Source organism: Heteronotia binoei, chromosome 8 (genome assembly GCF_032191835.1).
Source record: "Heteronotia binoei isolate CCM8104 ecotype False Entrance Well chromosome 8, APGP_CSIRO_Hbin_v1, whole genome shotgun sequence".
Classification (NCBI taxonomy): domain Eukaryota; kingdom Metazoa; phylum Chordata; class Lepidosauria; order Squamata; family Gekkonidae; genus Heteronotia; species Heteronotia binoei.
The window spans coordinates 109,074,780-109,098,331 of NC_083230.1; positions in this window are offsets into that span (position 1 = coordinate 109,074,780).

The window sequence follows — 23,552 nt, forward strand, 5'->3', positions numbered from 1 at the left end:
AATTAAGTCTTTTTAATGTGCAATCACACACCAGCACGGTGATCTCCTCATACATCTTGCATGAGTAATGCACCGAGCGAACTGTTCCTTCTTGTCAGAGAATTCTGGGATGCCTAGATAGGTGAGACGCAGTTTCCCTGCTTGTTGTTTTACTGTATCGCTTTGTGATACAGGGTATATCATTCCGTAGGATCAGGTGGGTGGATTTGCATACCCGTGCCTTATTATACAATACAGAGGGAGCGTACTTGTAAATATCAAACAAAACTGGTTTGCAACACCGTTCCCAAAAGATACACAAGGGGTGTCCTACAAATCTGACTTGTCAACGGCGAGCAACACAAAATAATACATGCAAAAAAAAAATCCTTCAGTACACCGAGGGGCAGAGCAAGGAAGTCATTGGAAAGGACTCTCTGCTATTATGGAGCCATCCCTTCACTCCATGTGGGGGCTTGGCAGAGAGAAATTTTATAAGCGGCTGCTTCACTGAAAAGACCTGCTCTGATGAGAGTTCTTCGACTTTTCCCATGGCCTACCACTTCATCAACCGTAAGGGCTGCCGAAGGACGGATTGCCTGACATACAAACAAGTCAGAAAGAAGAAAACGCGAGGAGGGGAACAATGCAGTTTTCATACAAGCCAAAGACTTGACGGTTGGAACATTCTCTCGTCCTTTCTGCTTTCTTTCTGCGTTTGAGTTGCGGCGTTCTCAGACATCGCTGTAGGCCATGTCACAGACTATCTCTAGTATTCAGGATATAATGAATATCTGTGGTTTGCAGGAGGAAACGAGCACGAGGGAGAGAGAAGTCGTGTTCGCGGCTCTGGATAAATGTCCCCCAAATGGCCAAACAATCTGCAAAAAGGGGGGGAGGAGCAGGGAGTCATGCCTTGGTACCAGCACGGAAGATGACAGGGCATAGAGACACGTACAGGAAGTGGGCTTTGACCCATATGAGGATTGTGTGGACTTTTTCGCACCTAGACCTCTTCCGTGATTGCGTTTTGAACCAGCTGCTGTTCTTAGATTATTATTGTATGTTTAAATGTTAAGTGTATGTCACTAAAATATATGTTTGTACACACTTTGGTGTGACTGATAAGTATATTTCTGATGTTGGTTGTATTGTCCCATATTTATACATCGGAACTTCTTGAATTTATATTTATATTCATTACCCCTGGAGAAAATGGCTGCTTTGAAGGGTGGACTCTATGGCATTGTACCATGCTCAGGTCCTTCCCCTTCCCTCCCCAAACCCTGCCCTCTCCCGGATCCTCCCCCAAAGTATTTTCCCACACAGACCTGGCAACCCTAAGGCAGGGGGAGGGGGAAGGAGCCTTAGCCACTAGAGGAGTTTGGCTCTGTAGCTCTGCTGAGTGATGGAGAGAGCCTGGCACAGGTCTAGCTTTGATTGAGAGAGCTCTCTGTCAGGCTCTATCAATCACACAGCAGAGCTACTGAGTCAAGGTCCTCCAATGGCTGAGACACCTCCTCCCACTCCCTCCCTCCAGCTTTGCTCAGCTGCCTCAATCCAAGGGAGAAAAAACAAAAATGGTGATGACAGAGGGAGAAGGAAGCAGACCATAGTGGGCCACATAGAAACCCTCTGGGGGCTGGATCATGTTTATAGGATGGACATTTGACACACCTGCCTTAGAACTTGGGCACAATACAGTTCGGAATGTTAAATAAAGTGTTTGGAATTAAATTCCTGGTGGCAGCATTACATGCATTAAGAGGGAAGTCATGACAGTAAGGTACTACTGGACTTGAATCTAGCTCATATGTAAGACTCGCCTATTAAACCTTGTCCTTCAAGGTATTGACCACCTTGCTTAAGGATGCCAGCCTCTAGGTGGGACCTGGGGATCTTCTAGAATTACAGTTCAGACTACAGAGATTAGTCCACCCTGGAGAAAATGAATGCTTTGGAGGGCAGAGTCTATGACATTGTACTCCACTGATGTTAAGAACATAAGAGAAGCCATGTTGGATCAGGCCAGTGGCTCATCCAGTCCAACACTTTGTGTCACACGGTGGCAAAAAAAATAAAATAAAGTGCCATCAGGAGGTCCATCAGTGGGGCCAGGAGGTCCATCAGGAGGTCCATTACTGTTGCCCCCCACAAGCACCAAGAATACAGGGCATCACTGCCCCAGAGAGTTCCAACAATATGCTGTGGCTAGTAGCCACTGATGGACCTCTGCTCCATATGCTTATCCAATCCCCTCTTGAAGCTGGCTATGCTTGTTACTGCCATCACCTCCTGTGGCAGTGAAATTCACCCTTTGGGTGAAGAAGTACTTCCTTTTATCAGTTCTAACCTGACCGCTCAGCAATTTCATTGAGTGCCCACAAGTTCTTGTATTGTGAGAAAGGGAGAAAAGTACTTCTTTCTCTACCTTCTCTATCCCATGCATAATCTTGTCAGCCTCTATCATGTCACCCCTCAGTCAATGTTCCTCCAAGCTAAAGAGCCCCAAGTGCTTCAACCTTTCTTCATAGGGAAACTGTTCCAACCCTTGAATTGTTCTAATTGTCCTTTTCTGCACTTTTTCCAATGCTGTCCTCCTTAGACTCCATCCCCACATCTCCAGGTGTTTCCCAACCTGGATCTGGCAACCCTATTCCCCCAACCTCTGCTGATGACCTGGAGGGACCTGACAATCTTCACCTTGCTGGAACTTGTGGTCTGCTTAACTTTAGCAAATTCCAATTGGACTACCATGATCAAGATGAGAGCCAGTTTGGAAAGCTAGTTTGGTATGGTGGTTATGTGAGCGGACTCTTATCTGAGAGAACTGGATTTGATTCCCCACTCCTCCACTTGCAGCTGCTGGAATGGGCTTGGGTCAGCCATAGCTCTCACCAAGCTGTCCTTGAAAGGGTGGCTTATGGGAGAGCTCTCTCAGCCCCACCTACCTCACAGGGTGCCTATTGTGGGGGGAGAAGATATAGGAGATTGTAAGCCGCTCTGAGTCTCTGATTCAGAGAGAAGGGCAGGGTATAAACTTGCAGTATTCTTCTAAAGATAGAGGCAATGATAAATCTGCCTCAGTGATATGATTCTCTGGTCCCTTCTCAATTTGTAACAGTTTTTTTTAAAGCAAATCTTTTAAAAATAAGGAATACAGCATTGGATTTGTCATAGCTAATCAGACAACTCCTCAGGCGTCTTACCCCCAGCTGTGGTCAGGACTGAATGTTGCAGAAGGTGCACAAGAAAATAAAAGGGACCCGAATGCACCTAAGCCAATTCTAAATGGGGGGGGGGGGGGATCCTGTCCAACTGTTACTGCCTAGAGCAGGAGATCAGAAGTGACTTCTTACCTTGGCTGGCACAGTTTAAAAGGCTGAGTCTGAGACGGCAGGACATAATCCACCCCAAAGATGCTGTTGAAGTCACTTCGAAAACCGGGGCAGATAATTAAGAATTGGAATTGTTGTTAGGGATTATAAAATTAGCCGGATTCTCTTTGAAATCTTCCCATCTAGATGGAATCCTCACAGCTTTGGAAATCAATTTCAAAACTTCCTTTGACTTCTGTGAAGGTACAGTTTTATCTACTGTGTTCCATTCTGCTTTGTGTTTTTTTTTTGGGGGGGGGGGGGAAGTAGTGATATGCGAAAGCAACCTTTGTTTTATGCCAAAAGAAAATCGTCATTAGCTGTATAACTGTTTCCTGTGCATTCTAACAAACAATCTTTAAGGGAACAGCACCCCCTTCCCCCCAAAAAGCTTACAATCAGGGTTCATTTTGTAGCAGGAGCTCCTTTGCATATTAGGCCACACACCTCTGATGTAGCCAATCCTCCAAGAGCTTATAGGGCTCTTAGTACAGGGCCTACTGTAAACTCCAGCAGGATTGACTACATCAAGGGTGTGTGGCCTAATATGCAAAAGAATTCCTGCTACAAAAAAAGCCCCGTTCTTGATCCACACTAAATAATGCATTCTCAATCCACTTACACTTTGCAACTGGATTTTACGGTGCGAAGTGGCAAAATCCAGTTGGAAAATAGATTGAAAGTGGATTATCTAGCGTATGCGATCACAGCCTATGATGTGCCGGTTGTTCTCCAGGAACAAAACTGGAAAGGTTAGTAGGCTGCAGTGGAAGTAAACATTGTCATTCCCATGTAAAAAATTTCAAGTGCACTTAATTTTCTTAACGACAAGGCTGCATCCAAGCCGTAGTAGCCTACATCATAGAATCATAGAGCTGGAAGGGACTTCTAGGTCACAGAGTTGAAAGGTCCTTTAGCGTCTAGGATTTTGATCAAGAACAGGGCTTTTTTTGTAGCAGGAATTCTTTTGCATATTAGGCCACACGCCCTTGATGTTGTCAGTCCTCCTGGAGCTTACAGGAGGCCCTGTACTAAGAGCCCTGTAAGCTCCAGGAGGATTGGCTACATCAGGGGTGCGTGGCCTAATATGCAAAGGAGTTCCTGCTACAAACAAAAGCCCTGATGATCACCACAGGTTAGAAGTGACTTTGGTTGGAAATTGACTCATGCCAGAAGCTTTCAAGGCCCTAGCTTCAACATTTGCATTCTACAGGCATGGCTATTGGAATGTGTACCGAACACAAAGCAAGCTTTGATCTGCATCCATAGCAAACATCCTATTCAAAAAAGAAGAAGAAAAAACCCACAGCAAATCTCTCAACTTGCAAAGACAATTGGAGGAGGTTCCGAAGGGACTTGACAGATTACTGGCTGATGACAGCCACAGAAGCGGTCTTGGCGGAAAGCTGGCTTGATCTAATTAACAACAAAGAACTACAAGTACTTGGGGACAAAGTGGAAAAAAACAACACTGCGGCCTTTGAAGCCATGTTTCTGCTATTGGCGTATATGAGGAGTTTGCCGTAGTTTTGGCCCTGAAGTATTTGACTGCAAGCTTTCAAGATCTCAAGCTGTACAGAGTTTTTTTCTATAGGCAATTAGGTATTTTATCTGTTAGGCTTTGTGAAGGTCAAAATTTTGCACATGCTCATCCTAGTAGCCATGTATAAATAGTTGGCTTGAAGTTCTTACTTATAGAAAAATTTCAAATCCAATGTAACTGTAATGCTAAAAGGAAGAAATAAACAGCTTCACCTTTCAATGCACAATTTGTGTGCATGGATGGATGTATTTATTTATTTATTAGATTTCTATTCCGCCCTCCCTGCCAAAGTAGGCTAGGGCGGCTAAAAAAACTTTCTCATTTTGGGATACTGACCATACTGGATGGAAGTGATTGCAAGCGTCAGAATTTAAATTGTAAAATGTTTTTTGGGAAGCTTGTAGAAGCAAGTGCAAAACGTGGGACAAAGTACAACCCCGTCGTGTATCGTTCTTGGCGCCTTGCTGTGCTGAAGAAGTCGTCCGGAGCACTGTTCTCCGTGAAGAACTTTACCACTGGAATTGTCACCTGCACCCATCTGATAAGAATACGCAGACATTTATTTGTTTCTGAGTGACTTTGGGTGAGGGGGTTGGCATTCCTTATGTTGTATTATTTGCAATATCAGAATGTTGAGTATTAGTGAACTGCTTTTGAATATAATATATTTGTAGTAAATTTCTGTCCGTATTACTGGAGGCTGGTCTTCACGGAGCTTTATGTAACCTTTCTTCCTGCCCCACCTGGGGATTGGCAGCCCTAATCATTTGTCAGTTGAACTCCGTCCTCACTTTGTTGGACCATCTTAGAAATGAAGCTGTTATGCCTATAACGGTTCTGTGGCTGTATTAATGAAGTGACAAAGTTTAGCTGCAATCCCTCATCAGTGGTGAAGCCAATAATACTGTCCCACTCTCCTATCTGCTTTTCTACTGAACAGCAACCACAGGCTCTTGGTGCCTTGAATACTACTCAATTGGTGCTACAGCCCCATCATATTTGTCTGAACGTTTCATTGGATCATAGAACCTCATCTTTGAACTCTAAACTTGCCATAGAACAGTTTTTACAGGCCCAGTTAAAAATTAAAGGCTCATCTATTGTCCTGAGAGCGGTTAAAACCTTAAATAGCTCCTTCAGGGTAAGATGATTACTGTTACTGTTTGACGGCCTCAGTTATCCCAAACTGGATTATGCGATGGAAAAAAACTCTCTGATCACTTGGGGTATTTTCCCTTCAAGGGTTTTTAACAACATCCTGCGCACCCCCTCTTTTTAGATAAGGGCCTCCAGAGCAGGGGTGTCAAACTCATTTGCTATGAGGGCTGGATCTGACATAAATGAGACCTTGTTAGGCTAAACCATGTCAGGCCAGGTTGTGTGTGTACCTATTTAAGATTAGGTAGCAGAGATATAAACTTTATAAAGGGCACAAACAAACACAATTAAAAGATTTAAAAAAAAAATCTTAAAACTTGCTTAAAACATTAGCATTTGTTGGTCTTAAAGGTGCTTTCTTTGTATCTCTCCCATGGGATTCAGGGAACTGGACTTAGGAAGCTCTGGCTCTTTCCTTCCTTCCCCGGGGGGCCAGGAAAGAGAGGAGCCTCAGCCAGTAGAAGGAAGATAGGATTGGCTCAGTAGTTCTGCTGTGCGATTGAGAGAGCCTGACAAAGCAAGCTCTCCCCCCCCCTTCCTCCCCAAGGGAGGAGCCTCAGCCAATGAAGAAAATAGAGGTTTTGCTCGGTAGCTCCTGTATGATTGAGCAAGCCTGGCAAAGCAAGCTGTGATGCAGAAGGAAGCAAGAGAGAGGGAGAAGGAAGCAAATGACAGCCAGTTGCTTGGGGGCCTGATAGGAACCCTCCGAGGGCCTGATTTGGCCCCCGGGCCACATGGTTTGACACCCCTGCTCTAGAGGCCAAAACTGAAGTCACGTGTAAGAGTGGATCCAGTAGCTCAGTCAACCCTTTGAAGTGTGATCTCATAAGTTAGGATGAACCTTGCATTCATGTGGAGTCTAGAGTAGGGGACTCCCCAACTATAAATACATCAATCCTCAGGTCCTCTGCCCATGTCAGAAGAATCCTTGGGCAGATTTCACCTCTGCTCTCCCAGTCTTGTAGACCTTATTTTTATATCCACAACCCCTTAAGAGCTCTTAATTACTAATGAGTTAGCAAGGTATTTTTTTCTTTTCTTGGTTCCTGTCTGGTATAGTATTATGTTATTCAACTAATGATAATTTGGCAGTAAATCTGTCCCCAGTAAGTTTGAGCTGACTTCCAGTTTTGTTTTGTTTGTTTTTTAACGGAAACAGCTGAGATATTAATATTTAAAGTTTTGCTGCTGCAATGGACATGTGTAATACATTTTCAAAGAAACCGAAAAGGGTTTTTTAAAAAAAATACTTTACACAGAGCACTTGTCCTAAATACATATTTACATGATGTGTTGGGAACATGTTTGAACTGTTCTGATCTCCTGGGTAAAATATATATATATCCTTTTCAAAAGTATCAATTTATATTTTAACTGATAACCAAGAGCAAGCATCAGCAACATGGTTCTAAATAATAATAATAATAATAATAATAATAAATTTTATTTCTATCCCGCCCTCCCCACCTTAGCGGGCTCAGGGCGGCTAACAGCATATTACAAAACATACAGTGATATTATAAAAACATTTAAATCCAACAATATAAAACATCAACAATAAAGCTACTAACATTAAAAACCAGTTCAATGATATAATTATTCTGCGGTGTGAATCTTCAGACCGCATTGGCGGCTCCTTAATTCTTGATCTTCCTAACAGTCCGGATGTGCCAGTTTAAAAAGGACGGTCTTGCAGGCCCTGCGGAACTGCTCAAGGTTCCGCAGGGCCCGCACCTCCTCGGGGAGTCGGTTCCACAGAGTAGGAGCCGCACTCGAGAATGCCCGTACTCTGGTGCTCTGATGTTTAATCTCCTTCGGCCCGGGGATGGTCATCAGATTTTTCCCGACTGACCTCAGTGCTCTCTGGGGTTCGTATGGGGAAAGACGGTCCCTCAGGTAGGTGGGTCCTCGGCCATATAAGGCTTTAAAGGTAACGACCAACACTTTGTACTGGACTCGGTATATAATCGGCAGCCAGTGCAGTTCACGTAGCCCCGGCTGTATATGCTCCCGTTTTGGAAGTCCCAACAACAGCCTGGCCGCCGCGTTCTGCACTAGCTGCAGCTTCCGAGTCCGGCACAGAGGTAGCCCCAAGTAGAGGGCATTACAGTAGTCTAGTCTTGAGGTGACCGTTGCGTGGATCACCGTTGCGAGGTCCCGGCGCTCGAGGAAAGGGGCCAACTGCCTTGCCCGCTTCAGATGGAAGAATGCTGACTTGGCAGTGGCTGCTATCTGGGCCTCCATTGATAGTGAAGGCTCCAGTAAAACACCTAGGCTCTTTACCTGGCGCGCTGCTTTCAATAGCGCACCGTCGAAGGCCGGGAGAGCTATTTCCCTTCCCAGGGCGCCGCGGCCCACGCACAGGACCTCTGTCTTCGCTGGGTTCAGCTTCAGCCCGCTCAGCCTGAGCCATGTCGCGACAGCCTGTAAAGCCCGGTCGAGATTCCCTGGTGCGGAGTTGGGCCAGCCGTCCATTAGCAGATAGAGCTGGGTGTCGTCTGCATATTGATGGCAGGTTTGTTTACGAGCTTTGTCGACAACCTTACCTAAAAGACTGTGGTTATATATATATATATATATATATATATATATATATATATATATATATATATATATATATATATATATATATATATGAAACAAATATTGCCTCTATAGAAAGGTTCCCAATGTCTGTTGGAAAAAAATGTAAACAGGTGGGATCTTTCTATCATGGTTGGTGACAATGCGCAGCCATTCAAGAGTTTTGAAGCAAAGTGCTTATGGTGATTCATAAGATATGTAATGGAAGGTTAGAGCGAGATCCCAAATGACTATTGTTGGATTTACTGTCTCGTAAGGATATCACAGCCCCGTGGTGCAGAGTGGTAAAGCTGCAGTACTGCAGTCTGAGCTCTCTGCTCACAACCTGAGTTTGATCCTGGCGGAAGCTGGGTTCAAGTAACCGGCTTAAGGTTGACTCAGCCTTCCATCCTTCTGAGGTCGGTAAAATGTAGATGACTGGGGAAGGCAATGGCAAACCACCCAGTAAAAAGTCTGCCGTGAAAACGTCGTGATGCGACGTAACTCCAGAAACAACTGGTGCTTGCACAGGGGACTACGTTCCTTTCCCTAATATACCATCTGAACTATTCTTTCCCTAATGCACCATCTGAACTACTATATTCGGGCCGATAACTATATTGTGCTCTGCAATAGGAGCCTGCCCCGCCTCTGCTATATTTACTGAGTTGTGTTGATTAATTGTATTTTATTAATTGATTGCTGTATTTTAACTGGTTTTATTATGCTGTAATCTGCCCTGAGCCCACTTGGGAAAGGGCAGGATATAAATCCGACAAACAAACAATACCAAAATCCTTTGGATAAGGAAACCCTCCTGCTGCCTTCTCCTCTTCAGCCTTTCCCAAAGAGAACACTTTTCCTTTCCAGCCTGGCATTTTATGCTTTCCACCCAGGTCCCACCTCTCTTGGGTAAATTTTCCCTCTAAATCTTTACCCAATCAGAGGGACAGAAGGAATCCTGGGAGATGTAGGCCCTCTAGCAACTCCTAGGAAGGCTTCTCCCTGCCCTCTAGGCCACACTAGGTTTCCGATCTTGACAAACTCATTCCTCACAGATTGCCATCAGTGTTGGGCCTACCCTATGGAGTTCCACAGGGCACAATCCTATTCCCCCATGCTTTTCAATCTCTATGTAAAGCCCTTAGGACAAGTCATTTGTAGGTTTCAGGTTGGATGTCATCCATATCTGAATGACAGCCCACTCTACATATTCTTATCCAAATCCCCTGGTGATGAGGTGCAGGTCCTGAGTAACTGCCTGGCTGCCCTAGTAAACTGACAAGAGTGAACAAGTTGAAATGAAACCATTACAAGACAGGGGTAATGTTAGTTGTAAAGGTGGAGATTTTGAAGGACACTGCTCCCTCCTTTTGATGGAATTCAGCTGACCCTTGCTGACTCAGATAAGAGCCTTGGGGTTGTACTGGACCCAACTTAATTACTGGAGACACAAGTGAATGCAGTTGCAAAAAAGTGAAGAAAAGGGCTTTCTTCCAACTCAGCCTAACCCAACTACAAATACCATAAATAAATTAATAAACTTGCAGGTCATCAGTTGGAAGGGCAATTGTATGGCACTGCCATGTTGGTCAGAAACGATGAGCTAAGTATGTGTGTGTGTGAGGTGGGGTCATTCCTTTAGATCATCGGGAAGGAAAAAAGCATGAGGCCACTATAATTTATCTTGACCTTGAGTCAGTCACAAGTTCTCGCAGAGCTGTTCCTCTCAAGAGCAGTTTCTGTCAGAGCTCTCTCAGCCCCACCTACCTCACAGAGTGTCAGTTGTGGAGGGGGGAAGGGAAAAGATATTGTAAACCACTCTGAGACTTCTTCAGGTTGTGAAGGGAAGGCAGGGCCAGCTCACCCACTAGGCAAACTACGCACTTGCCTAGGGCGCCAGCATGTCGCATTAGGGCTATTCTTCTGTTTTGCACCAACCTTTACTGTTTATAGGTTCCCTACTGCACTAAATGTTTATCACCTACTTATTATTTGAGCACTGTAAATAAACTGTTGCTGTTTAACTGCCTGGGTCCTCACGTCTCTTTGGTCATGGTTAAAATGGTTTGCAAAAAGGAAGATACAGGGAGTGGTTGGGTGCTCTGGGCCCTCTCAGACAGACCCTTACCAAAGTGGTGGCAGCCAGTAGAAGGCCCTTCCTAAGCCCTGTTGTGTGACCGTTTTGAACAAGTTTAGTGCATCAATGGGAGAACTGGTTTGCAGTACATTCTTATTGTGGTCTTTCTCCATTTGTCATTGTTGTTTCTAGGGGAAGGATTGCATGGTTGCTGTCAACACTTGAGAAATAACACCCAGCTTTATCTGTTGATGGAAAGCCACCCAGACTCTGCCCTAGTAGATCTTGACCAGGCACTGGAGGCTGTGGCTGGGTGACTCAAACAGAGTTGGTTGAAACTAAATCCATCTAAGATGGAGGTCCTGTGTCTGAGCCAGGATAGAGATGGTTCTGGAATTAGGGCACCACTAGTGCCAGCACTGAGGGTTAGAAGCCTTGGAGTGATCTTGAATGCCTTGCTCTCTATGGAGGCCCAGGTCACAGCGGTTGCCAGATCTGCCTTTTACCACCTTCGGCAGGCCAGACAACTGATTCCTTACTTCTCCGCTCAGGGTCTCATCACAGTGACTCATGCAATGGTCGCCTCCAGGCTAGATTACTGCAATTCCATCTATGTGGCTTTGCCCTTGAATCTGATCCAGAAACTGCAGCTAGTGCAAAATGCGGCCACATGCCTGCTGACCGCAGTGCCTATACAGGTGCATATCCATCCGGTGCTCCACCAGTTGCACTGGCTGCCAGTCGAGTACCAGGTCCATTTCAAGGTAATGGTGTTAACCTTTAAAGCCCTTAATGGCCTGGGACCAGCATTTGTAAGGGACCACCTCTTCCCATATACCCCCTGGAGAACTTTATGCTCTGCTAAGCAACATCTTTTGGTTTCCCTGGTCTAGGGTTAGGGCTTTTTCTGTCCTAGCCCCTGCCTGGTGGATCAACCTCTCACTAGAAATCTGGGCCGCGCAGAGCCTGCTTCAATTCTGCAGGATCTGTAAAACAGAGCTGTTCCACCAGGCCTTTAGTTGAGGCAGTGGACATCACTAGACACCGATATTGCCTCCCTGTTGCATGCTGGGCCACTTTGGAGTTAGTGATTGATGATGACGACTACTTTCATCGTTATTGTTCAGACAGGGACTAGGTTATTGAAATCGTCGACACTTGAAATTTCTGATTTCCCCCCCCCTGAATTTTAGTTAGTTGGTTGGTTTGGTTTTATGTTTGGTTAGTTGCTTTAGCAATTATGTAATTTGTTTAATTCTGATGTGACCCGCCCTGGGCCCATCTGGGAAGGGCGGGATAGAAATGTGAATAAAGAAGTAAATTTAAAAAAAAACATGCTGTCCCTTGAACACAGGCTTAAGAAGAAGATGAAATTGGAATTATATCTCGCCCTCCACTCCGAATCTCAGAGTCTCAGAGCAGCTCACAATCTCCTTTACCTTCCACCTCCACAAACACCCTGTGAGGTGGGTGGGGCTGAGAGGACTCTCACAGCAGCTGCCCTTTCAAGGACAACTTTTGCCAGAGCTATGGCTGACCCAAGGCCATTCCAGCAGCTGTAAGTGGAGGAGTGGGGAATCAAACCCGGTTCTCCCAGATAAGAGTCCGCAAACTTAACCACTACACTAAACTGTGTGGAAATGGGCAGCTGAAGCTTTTCATAGCATGGACAGAAATAACAGCCCATTAAGCCTATATTAAAATTTGACTCCCCCACACTCAAAGGTGGTGGTTGGAGATCTCCTGGGGTTATAACCTGGAGAAAATGGCTACTGTGAAAGATGGGCTCTATGGGTGATTTCACACTGGGAAATTGACGGAATATTATCTTGACGGAAAAAAACCCGCTTGAGTTTGGTCCATTTCAAAGGAATCAGACACTCACTGTTGAAGCGGCAGGATCCGAGCAGCAGTCCGTGGTTGCCCATTCACACTGCTAGTGCGGCTCAACCATGGACCTGTAGCACAAAGGGTCATTTTAAAAAACAGTCCCCCGATGTGTGCACTCAAGCAGAGAAGCGCACAAGCACTCCTTGGAGTGGAGTTGGAGGGGGGGGCGGGAATCCTGAACATGCCAGAAACGGCTTGGCACAATCACACTGCATTTCCACTTATGAGTCGCTCCCAGGCATTCAAACGGCCAGCGAATATACAGCTTAAATGCGACTCAAGGAGAAACTACTGGGAAGATCTAGGAGGCTTTTTAATCTGGATAGAAGGTGTCTGGAGAATGGGGTGAGAACGGGTGCAGTTCAGAGGGCAGATATGATCTTGTACATTTAATCCGAATGGGAAGGCGTGGCTAAATCGGGCCAAATCTCTTGTGTGAAATCACCCTATGGCATTATACCACATTGAAGTCTCTCCCCTCCCCACCCTCCTCAGGCTCCACGTCTCCCCCCACCAAGTCCCCAGGTATTTTCCAACCCAGAACTGGCAACCCTAGCCATTCATATTTCCTCCTCATCTAAATAAAACAGGAGTCCAGTTCAATCTTAAAGACTAACAAAAAGTAATCCACAAGCTTTCATTAGTCTTTCAAGTGCCACTGGACTCTGATTTTATTTAACAAAGCTACCCCTCTGGAAAGATTCCCCCTCCCCTGGTAAACTGGAGGTGTCCGAGGGAGAAATGAGCATTCTCATTTCTTGACACACCTACAGAGGGACCACTGAATGTATGAACCAGGCCTGTGTAAAACACACCTGCATGTGGGAAATGGCTGTTGGTTCTGGGCACCTAATTACCAGAAAAATATTGACAAATTGGATGGAGTTCAGAGAAAAAGCAACACAAATGGTCAGGGGACCGAGAGGAATTTACATCTGAGGGAAGATAAAAAGAGCTGAATATGCAGGGCTCATGGAGGGAATAATTAGAGGAGGATGCGTTTTGGAGTCGGCAGCTACTCCTACCCTCGTGTCAAGGATGAAGACGAATGATTTAGGGCAGCGCAGGGGAAATATTCATAGGAACACTTTAGGAAGAGAGAAGGAGAGGAAAAAAATGTACACCAAGTACTGCTGCTAGAAACTCCCTGACAGAATTATTTAGGTGGTGAAGCGGTATTAGAAGGGAGGGAAAAAAACGGCAAATGTTCTGTTCTATTTGATATAGAACTAGACCAATAATATGCCAAAGGGGACCCTTGGGAAACTTTGAGTGAAAATCCTGCCACCACACTGGAAAGGGATTTGGGCAGGGTTGTTTGAATCTGACAGAATTTGTGCCTCCCTAGGAAGCACTAAGCCATAGGGAAAGGGATGACATTGATCTCCGGAGATCATACCATTACTTATGAACTTAAAAACGCCTTTGGCATGCCCCCACCGCGTGTCAAACATCAGGTATTTCCAAATGGAGAAAATTATCAGCAAGCTCTCCCTAGCCACACTGCTGCGGATAGCACACATGCACTGGCAGCACGACCTTACAGATCTCCTCTCGCTGCTAAAGCTTCTCTGTGCAGAACTTCAGTCATGCTTTTTTCCTGAGAAGAAGGGGGAGTAAATCCAATAATATAACAATGCCATTGTTGGACACGGCTAGGGTGGCCAGCTTGGCTGCCACAAATAGTGGGAAATTTCAAGGGGCAGAACCCTTGAAAAACCAGCATCGCGTGTGTCACAACTTCATTTCCGGGGGAGGGGGGGGACCCCGGAAGTGACATCACAGCCACATGCAACTCTAGGAATTCTTCAAAACTCTATAGTAAAGATCATAGAAATGTGAAGGATTCCTAGACCATCATAGGTGGCTGTGAATGTACTTTGGAGTTTTCCTTGGAAGTGATTTCACGATGCATATGACAATAGTCACTCCCAGTTTCTTCCCCATGCCTTTTATTTTTTTATTTTATTATATTTATATCCCGCCCTCTCCTATCGGGCTCAGGGCGGCTAACAATAGTTAACAATTCGATAACAGATTTAAATTATCTTTGAGGAAAGTAGTGGCAGGGCTGTGCTGAAAGCAAGAGAATGTCTGCCATCCCTTGGAGGTTGGTAACGCAAAAACTTCATCTGCAAGACTAACAGTCATATTCATCTCTGAATACTAACCGACAAGATCTCAACGTGAAGCTTTGGTATTTGTACCCTTTCAGTCCATAGCATTTGTTGCATTGCTTTTTTAAAATTCTCTAATTTGACTTGAGTCTGCACAAGAAAAGGTGGAAAATATACAGGGTTACCAAGCACCAGGTGGTGGCTGGAGATCTCCCACTATTACAACAGATCTCTAAGCAAGAGAGATCAGTATATCTGAAGAAAATGGCCACTTTGAGAGGTGGGCTCTATGGCAATATAGTTCATTGAAGTCCCTCCATTCTCCAAACCCCATCCTCCTCAGCTTCCCAAAAATCTCCAGTCATTTCCCAACACAGAGCTGGCTAATAAATGAAGTAGATAATAAATAAATAAATAAATAAATAAATAAATATGGAGTTTCTGCTGTAATATCAGGAAAATTATTTACCAGGGCTTTTTTGTAGCAGGAACTCCTTTGCATATTAGGCCACACACCCCTGATGTAGCCAATCCTCCAAGAGCTTACAGCAGGCCCTGTACGAAGAGCCCTGTAAGGAATTCTAGCAGGACCTCCTTTGCATATTAGGCCACACACCCCTGATTTGCCAATCCTCCAAGAGCTTACAGTAGGCCCTGTACTAAGAGCCCTGTAAGCTCCAGGAGGATAGGCTATGTGGAGAAATGCCATTTTAGGCTACGGTTAGACCACGCTACTGCAAGAGGGGAGTCCAGGGAAGGAGGAAGGCATGCAGTTGGCAAGGGTGCCAATCCTCCAGGGGTCTCTCAAAGAAGGACTTTGGTCTCTGTCATAACCAGGTGCTGGGTTGGCAGAGGACCTTGATGCCAGGCCTCAGAACTGGCAGGAAGGGGGATTGGGAGTTCTGTTCCTCTTGGTCAGGAACCTCTAAATTGAGCAGGTGGTGGCAGCGTGCCCTAGTTGTGGGAAGAAGGTAAGCTTCCTTCAGGAGTTGGCAACTCAAAAGGGAGTTGATGGGACCGGGTCTGAAGGCAGAATGGGACCAGTTCCATCACATTTGGTGGCAGAGGTGGGATAGGACAGACAGAGGGGACAGAAGACCAAGCCAAGGTCTGAACAGGCATTTTAAGCTGGTGTACACACCAGGCAGTGACAGAAGTGTTATTTTATTTTTCCTGGAGTCGACTGGAGTAGGGAAAATTTAGTTTAGTTAGGATGGAGCGCATCAAGACGCAGGACATCCTGAATATGACGACACTGCAGCTCCAGGAAGAGTGTGCAAAGCTGGAGTTGTGTAAACTGGAGTGTGTAAACTGGAGTTTGAAGATATGACTATGCTAGATATGCAAGTCCTCTTCATTTACTATAACCAGCATGCAGAGGCTTCTGTAGAAGTGCGACCAGACTCATCAGTGGAGAGACTCCAGCAGCAACTGGAGCAGGAACGAAGGTGTCTCCAGGCTGATAGAGAGCAATGGAAGCATGAGCTTGAGGTGTGGCGTCTGAAAGTAGCCCAACACAAGAAAAGCAAAGTCACCCAGGAGGGGGAGAATCAGCCCCTCTCAAGCCCTGAAGGAGGGTGTTTCCAAGGGGAAGAGGGATGTAGCTTTCCCCAAGAGCAGCAAGAGGCTGTGGATGTTCCTAGCGAGGAAGGGAACCTGTCTAGCGTAAAGGATGTGCGTGCTGAAGGGACAGAGGTGGAGAGTGGAGATTTCACAGGAGGTTTTGAGAGCAGCAAGGCCACTGTGGGCTCAGAGGAGCACATAGCTGAAGGCACCAAATTCCCAGTGTGATCCCACCCAAACACAGCTTCCCATTTAAATCTACACATATTTAACTTAGTCTGAGCAATCCCCAGGGATGGAATTCTAGCAGGAGCGTCTTTGCATATTAGGCTACACACCCCTGATGTAGCCAATCCTTCAAGAGCTTACAAGGCTCTTTTTTGTAAGCTCTTAGAGGATTGGCTACATCAGGGGTGTGTGGCCTAATATGCAAAGGAGCTCCTGCTAGAATTCCACCCCTGGATTTATGGATATCATAATTCCGTGTGATCTCCAGCCCCGCCCCCCATGGACGCTGGCAACCCTAAAATGACTGCCTGATCGGTGTTGCTGGCAGCATTTATAACATAAATACAGGGTAAGCCCAACAAATTTTTAAAACATTGCTTTAACCTTGGATATATCACAGAGTGTTCCAAATCCTTGCTGAGAATTTTGCTAACTCCCCACCCCCAGAGATTTGAAATAGTCCCACTCACATTCCAAGCAAGAGCCCTAGGAATACTAGCGTCCAGGTGGGACCTGGGGATACCCTGGATTTACAGTTTATCTCCAGACTACAGAGATCAGTTCCCCTGGAGAAAATGGATGCTTTGGGGGATGGGCTCTATGGTTTTACACCCCAATGAGGCCTCTGTCCTTCCCAGACACCACCCTCAAATCTCTAGGAACTTCCCAAGCTGGAGTTGGCAACACTATCCCTTACCCCGCACCGGTGGCCGGGGGGTCTGGCAACCCTTGCAAGACCCCACAAAGCCTGAAAACCGAACCTCAGAGTGTATGTCCTTCTGTTCTTTCCTGTCCCTCCAAGACTTCAGCCCTATTTAAGGGCTTATGCATGAAATTCTCACGTAGGCCTCGATCTTCAAGAGTTTTTATAAGCTTATAAGCGATGGAAGAGAAAACACTGTCGCTAAGGGTAGGCGACTTGTGGAACAAACTGTTGCAAGAGGTCATTGAGTCATATGCTGGCGGCTGTATTTTTTAAAGGGCTGGGTAAACTTTATGGCCAAAGAACATCTGTACAATCATTCATGCCAGGATAATGATGATGGAATTTCATGCTTCAGAGTGTAAGATGATTGCCACATGGTTCAGGGAGAAATCTGTCTTCCCGGTTAAAAAGAGCTGAAATGAGAAGGTGCCGAAGGAGCGTGGTGTGATGCTGGAAGGTGATACTTTCCTCCTTTAAAGAAAGGTGTTTCCAGGGTGTATATTAGGGATGCCAGAGTCCAAGGGAGACCTGGGGATCCCCCAGAGTTACAGCTTATGCCCAGACTACAGAAATCTGTAGCTCTGGAGAAAATGAATGCTTTGGGGTGTGAATGCTATGGCATTGTACCGGAGGATTGTTTTAATGGAACACTGACATCACCATTATCATGCCGAGCACATCACATGCATGATGCTCTAGCAACCAGGTAAAAACTCTATGGCACCATGGAGTTTTCTACCAAAATAACATGCATGACGCTCTGGCAATCAGGTAGACTAGTCCAAGACTGTGTGAATGGCCCAAGGTCACCCCTGCAATAAATACAATGTTCGTACAGAATACACCATTTATACATGTTGTATGTATATGATACTCAATTAGAAGATGAAGATAATGGATTTATATCCCGCCCTCCACTCCGAAGAGTCTCAGAGCGGCTCACAATCTCCTTTTACCTTCCTCCCCCACAACAGACACCCTGTGAGGTGGGTGGGGCTGGAGAGGGCTCTCACAGCAGCTGCCCTTTCAAGGACAACCTCTGCCAGAGCTATGGCTGACCCAAGGCCATGCTAGCAGGTGCAAGTGGAGGAGTGGGGAGTCAAACCCGGTTCTCCCAGATAAGAGTCCGCACACTTAACCACTACACCTCGGTGGGGTAGGGCGGGATATAAATCGAATAAAGTAAAAGTAAAAAGTACACCAAACTGGCTCTCCTACTGATGCACCCATAAGAATCTCAAATTCTCTGCCTTCATATATTACACAATTAACAGGTAAACTCCTGTGTTCTTGGTGTATACCTCATGTTCACTTCTCAAAGGATGGGATAATTCTCTTTTATGACTATGAGGGCTCTACTTGTCTATGTCATTAAAACTGCAAGTGCCATATACACAGGCCTCAGATTCAGTGGGAGCTCACAGGAGTGCAGCTCCTGAACCTTTCTGAGAGTTCCACCTCCTGAGAGTTTCACCTCCTTGTCCATTGAATAGTAGGTGCACCTGCATAACAATCCCTGGATGAGCTCCACCTATTTTTCTACAAAATGACCCCTGCATATACACAAGGGAGAGGTCTAATCGGAAACATTTGAATCATTACCTAACTTTAAAAATAGCCAGTCACAACATTGTAAATGTTTTGAATCTGGACAAAATTATCTCCAGCATTCGGTAGCAGACACAAAGGTTGTTACCACACTGGGAAACTGATGCGATATAATCTCAGCACCAAAAAAGCCACTTGAGTTTCAGAGGGATCAGACCACTGGCCATTGAAGCAGTAGGATCCTGGCAGCGATTTGTGGTTCAGATTGCTAGCGCAAGTCAACCAATGGCCCGCCATGGAAAGGGTGGTTGTTGGTTTTTAAAGTCTTCTGGTGTGTGTACTCAAGCAGAGAAGCACACAAGCACTTCTTGGAGCGGGGTTAGGGGGAAAAAAATCCGAATATGCCACAAATGACTTGGTGTGATCACGCTGATCTTCTGCTTATGAGTCACCCAGGCATTCAGACGGCTGGCAAATAGGCGACCTAAATGCAATTCAGGGGGGAACTACCGGGGAGATCCAGATGGCTTTTTAATCTGAATAGGAGGCATCTGGAGATGGGGTGAGAACGGGTGCAGCTTGGAGGCTTGTGTGTTTGTGCACATTTAATCTGAATGGGAGGCGTGGCTAGGTCAGGCCAAATATTGTGTGAAAGCACCCAAATATTCCCATCTGGTAATCGTTTTTTCCTTCACTCCCTGGTTTTAGTTTCCTGATTTTGGATATGCTCCTGACAGGTATGTTTTACAACCAAAACATTTAGCCAGTCTTCTCACAAAACAGGATTGTCCCTACTGGGACTTCTGTTTACACAATTTCCAATCACTGCTAATCATAGGACCGTCTCACTGCCTTCCACACAGTCACACAACCTTTATTGGCATAACAACAACAGTATCAAATCAAGGAAGCGGTTGGGGGGGGAGGGAAGTTGGTTAATTAAACGTTCTAAACAGACTTCTCCTCCTGTAAGCACAGTAAAGGAAGTTTGCTCACTGCCTTTTAAAGGCAGTGGTTTTCAAATTTTATATGGGCATGGGTCCTATGTTTGCATTCTTTGGACTGCATGTAGGCAGAAGCAAGCGTTTGCTCGCTTCCACTGGCAGACAGGCAGGGCCAGTTGTGAGAAGGTACTCTGAAAGTACTCTATACCAGCTTTCCTCCACTCCATGATGAGTCTGGCAGGGGAAAAAACAACAACAAAAGTTCCCTTAGCAGGGATGGAAATGGATTTCAAAAACTGGGGCAACTGAAACGCCCCTATTTCAGCTGGTTATCTTCCTCGTGAGAAAAGAATTCACAAGTCTTGATTTTTGCAATTTCTCTTCTGCAGGAATAGGCACGAACCAAAAAATGAACCACGATTTGAGTACGAACCAGGTTGGCTCGTGATTTGTTTCTAACTGGTTTGCTTGGTTGTGTTATGTCCAAATCAGAAAATGAACTGCCTTTTTTCCTTGGTGAGTCACTTGGTTCATTTTCGTAGTTCATTTTTCCAGGCAGCTTGGCACCAATCCAATCAATTCCTAGGTAACGTGGGGGGTGGACTTCTGGAAGCCCTAGAAACACCCATAGCAGTTGTCCATAGCTTGACTGGCAGCTCTGAGGGCCAATCACAGGGCTCCCATTCTGCTCTATGGGGGCAGATACCCTGACTCAGCTGCTTTCACTTTGCAGCACGAAGAGAGAGAAGTTGGTTGCCATGAGAACTGAAGCTGAGCTTTCCTGGGGGCACCTGCATTGGGGGGCTATAACTTGGACATTCGAAATCCACTCGTCGCCAAACTTGGAAGGTGGGTGGAAGAGAGCCTGCTGAAGACTTCCAGTGAGTTTGCATCTCTAATTTGTTATATACCTTCTGAACCAAATGAATCACAAACTGGTTTGGGAAATCAAACCAATCACAAACCACCATGAATATCAGGTTTGGGCAATCAAACAAACCATGAATTGTCCCAGTTCATACCCATGCCTACTCTTCATTAATGCTAATTTCCCCCTTCCCATTGAAACCAAAATGGTTTTTGCATTCCCTGTTTATAAATTGTGCACAACCCATAAATGTTGTGAATCGGCATGAATACAGCATAAAAGAAATTGAAGTAGCGTTGATGACAACAGCAAAAAAATGGGGCAAACTGAAATCAATGCAATATCAAAAATGGCTGTATCAGCTCATTTCTAATTTTGGTAAGCACAGCTTGTCATTTTTGGAGCTGTGCAGGGCTAAGATAAGCTGCGTCTACCAAAATCCCCCTTCTTATGCAGAAGTTAAAGGTACAGCAGCATCTACAATGCTGTCTTAAGCAAAGTGGCTACCTTCTAAGTCCATTGAAGTCAACATACTTTGTGGTTGCCAACTTACTACGGGAGGCAATCTCCCGCTGCCCTGGTCCCTTCTCCTGCTGTAATGAGTGGCAGGGAGCAATTGGGGGGGGGGGGGCGGGGGGCGGGGAGAGATGTCATTGACACATCAACATCACTTTGGGCTACAACTCCAGAAGTGATGTCACTGATGGTCTAGGAATTCACCAATATCTGTTGCTTTACCATAGAGGTTGGCAAAATACTAGAGCATTAGTAACATCACTTTTAGGTTCCAGCTAGAAGAAGAAGAAGACTTCAGATTTATACCCCACCCTTCTCTCTGAATCAGAGACTCAGAGTGGCTCACAATCTCCTATATCTTCTCCCCCCACAATAGACACCCTATGAGGTAGGAGGGGCTGAGAGGACTCTCACAGCAGCTGCCCTTTCAAGGACAACTCCTGTGATAGTTATGGCTAACCCAAGGCCGTTCCAGCAGCTGCAAGTGGAGGAGTGGGGAATCAAACCTGGTTCTCCCAGGTAAGAGTCCACGCACTTAACCACTACACCAAACTGGGAAGTGAAGTTGGTAATGTCTTCCCCACCACCACCATGTACCACCCCCAAGTCTGTGGGAGGTTAAGCCATACACTTGACAATGCTAATGGTGTGTTGGAAGCAGGGCTTTTTTTTGTAGCAGGAACTCCTTTGCATATTAGGCCACTCCCCCTGGTGTAGCCAATCCTCCTGGAGCTTACAGGGCTGTTAGTACAGGTGGAATCAGCTCCCTGTGGAGATCCAGGCCCTACTGGATTTGCTTCCATTTTGTAGGGCCTGCAAGACGGAGCTGTTTCACTGGGCCTTTGGTTGAGGCAAACGGACGTCCTCTCATTCTACTGTCTGTACCATCTATTGGTCTCCCCCACAATGGGCTGAAAAGTTACAATGAGCCGAAAAATTATGCTTTCACCTGAAATATGTGCCTTCCTGCCTGTGTATATTTCTGAATTTTTGAGTTATGTTTTATTCATACATTACTAACCTACTGTTATATTTTAACTGTTTTACCATGACTGTGATCCGCCCTGAGCCCGTATGGGAAAGGACCAAATATAAATCAACCAAGTAAATAAATAAATATACAAAAGAGTTCCTGCTACCAAAAAAGCCCTGATTGGAAGTGAAAGTGCTGTCCGCTACCTCAGCCTCCAGACAGTGTGGCAAAGGAGAAGAGATTGCTAGACAGGCCTACTGACCTTTCCTTCCTGCGTTTACTCTTCTGCCACTATCACCTTGGAAATGTAGAGTGTGCGCTCAGGGACAACTTCCTTCCTTCCGTTCACTCTTCGTGGAAACAAAATCCTCAACAACAACAAAATTAAAGCTCATGAGGGACACCCATGTGTTTCTTCTTCATTTCCCTCTTGAGAGTTCCAGTGCCTCTTTTCCCAGAAAAACAAACAAGCAAGCAAAAAGACCTGGAGAGAAATATTTCTCTTTTAAACTTGCAACATGGCTCTGTGTAGCTTTGCAAGCTGAGTAACCTGCTGAAGAGATGCTGCTTCATTGGTAGCTCTATTTCAAGCACTCTGCTAGCTGGACGGACTATACCAGTTAACCCTGATATGGTGTAACTTTGTTTAAGACGGCATGGCTATTCTCATAGCAGAATAGAATTGTATTTCTAAAACTGGAAGTCAACTGCCATAGAAATGGACATGAAGCCAGGGAAACGGGGATGGCAGTTTTCTCCCATTCAGACTGGTGGGGCCGATGTCTTGCCATCTTTATCCCTCGATTTATACCCTGATTGAAACACGCACACCTGCTCCCTTTTAAACCCAGGATTCTGATATCTTTGTGGACTAAACTGTGTGTAAAGTGCTGTTAAGTATCCAAGCACCAGCCCTGCTTAGCTTCTGAGATCTGAGGATGTTGTGTATGTGGACTCGATGTTTCGAATGTGGACTCTGAGTTTGAGGCGGTCCCTGCCAGGTTCATTGGAGCCATAGGACTGAGCTTGGGGTCGGGGAACAATGGGAAGCAGGATCCAAATCCCTGCTTCCCCGGACCAATCACCAGCCCCCAGCTGTTTCAAATGATCCAATTGCATTCCAGCGTGGGGATTTGTCTGTGTATATATTTGGGCCCCTTGGCCCTGTTTAGCAGTCTCTAGTTTAAGGGTGGCCAAATTGTGGCTCAGGAGCCACATGTGGCTGTTTCACACATATTGTGTGGCTCTCCAAGGCCCCTCTGCCCTGCTTGGAGAATGTATTTAAAGTTAACGTTGCTTCTTGCCACCTCTCCTTCCTCCCTTCCCCCTACCTGTTTGCCTGCCTTCCTTTCTTCCTTCCTTCCTTCCTTCCTTCCTTCCTTCCTTCCTTCCTTCCTTCCTTCCTTCCTTCCTTCCTTCCTTCCTTCCTTCCTTCCTTCCTCCCTCCCTCCCTTCCTTCCTTCCCTCCCTCCTTCCCTCCTTCCCTCCTTCCTTCCTTCC